Source organism: Sinocyclocheilus grahami, unplaced genomic scaffold (assembly GCF_001515645.1).
Source record: "Sinocyclocheilus grahami isolate Dianchi unplaced genomic scaffold, SAMN03320097.WGS_v1.1 scaffold3368.1, whole genome shotgun sequence".
NCBI lineage: Eukaryota > Metazoa > Chordata > Actinopteri > Cypriniformes > Cyprinidae > Sinocyclocheilus > Sinocyclocheilus grahami.
In genome coordinates, this window is record NW_015508501.1 from 11,043 (window position 1) to 11,603 (window position 561).

At 30.8% G+C, this 561-nt stretch overlaps 1 protein-coding gene across 1 annotated transcript in view; it reads right to left on the bottom strand.

Annotated features, from left to right (window-relative positions):
• Positions 1-561, bottom strand: part of LOC107576224 (selenoprotein Pa-like) — a gene marked incomplete at its 3' end in the record, with an annotated part of 3,167 nt that overhangs the window by 2,428 nt on the left and 178 nt on the right. The gene's annotated exons all lie outside the window — the stretch shown is intronic.

Consider the following 561-nt stretch of genomic DNA (forward strand, 5'->3'; position numbering starts at 1 on the left):
TGTTATGAAATCATTTATTAAGATAAACTGAATCTCATAAATCTTGACAATACATTTGTCTATTCTTAATAAAAAATCAACTGAATATCTAAATCAATGGATAATGAACAACAGGACATTAAATCAATAGCATCTTGAGAAATTGTCTAATCTATTTGATTTTAGGTACGTTTTCTCAAGCCTAATGTTTAACTACCAAACCTGCAATGGTTTAACATACTCAGCTCATGTATAAACCTTTTGGTGTGTGCTTCCAACTGTAAGATATTTTAAATCGAGGTTATGTTGTATTCTGTTTTTACATTTATTTTACAGTTTATACATGCTTCCAGCAATCAAATCTTAGTTCTTGCTCGAACTACATTTACAAGCATCAGTATTTTGTCATACATTAATGCTACACTCTCAAAAATAAAGATTCCAAAAGTGAGTTTTCACCGTCATGCCATACAAGAACCATTTTTAGTTTCCCAAAGAAGCTCTCAGTGAACAGTTCTTAAAACAACCAGTTTTTCTTAATGGAAAGGTTCCATGGATGTTAAAGGTTCTTCATGGAACCAT